The sequence below is a fragment of the Calidris pugnax genome, unplaced genomic scaffold, assembly GCF_001431845.1.
Source record: "Calidris pugnax isolate Ruff unplaced genomic scaffold, ASM143184v1 scaffold54, whole genome shotgun sequence".
Taxonomy (NCBI): Eukaryota; Metazoa; Chordata; class Aves; order Charadriiformes; family Scolopacidae; genus Calidris; species Calidris pugnax.
The window spans coordinates 9,786,728-9,786,930 of NW_015090864.1; the positions used below are offsets into that span (position 1 = coordinate 9,786,728).

Consider the following 203-nt stretch of genomic DNA (forward strand, 5'->3'; position numbering starts at 1 on the left):
GGCGGCTCCCGCACCTGCCCCCGGCCGCCTCCCGCTCCGGCGGCCGTCAGCTCCCGGCCCGACTGAGCGCCTGCCCGCCGCCGCCTCTCCGCGCTCAGCTCCTCCTCTACACCCCGGCTCCCTCCCTTCCCTCCCGCTCCTCTTCAGCCCCTCTCCTCGCCTTCCTTTTCTCCTCCTCCCTCTCCCCGTCGCGCCCCCCCCCC

General features: G+C 76.8%; 1 protein-coding gene across 1 annotated transcript in view; it reads right to left on the reverse strand.

Moving 5' to 3' along the window:
* VIPR2 (vasoactive intestinal peptide receptor 2) overlaps positions 1-84 on the reverse strand; it is a 57,507-nt gene extending 57,423 nt beyond the window's left edge. The window contains exon 1 of the mRNA XM_014945175.1: positions 15-84. The gene's annotated coding sequence lies outside the window, so the exon portion shown is untranslated. The remainder of the gene's footprint in view (positions 1-14) is intronic.
* Between the last annotated feature and the right edge of the window lie 119 nt (positions 85-203).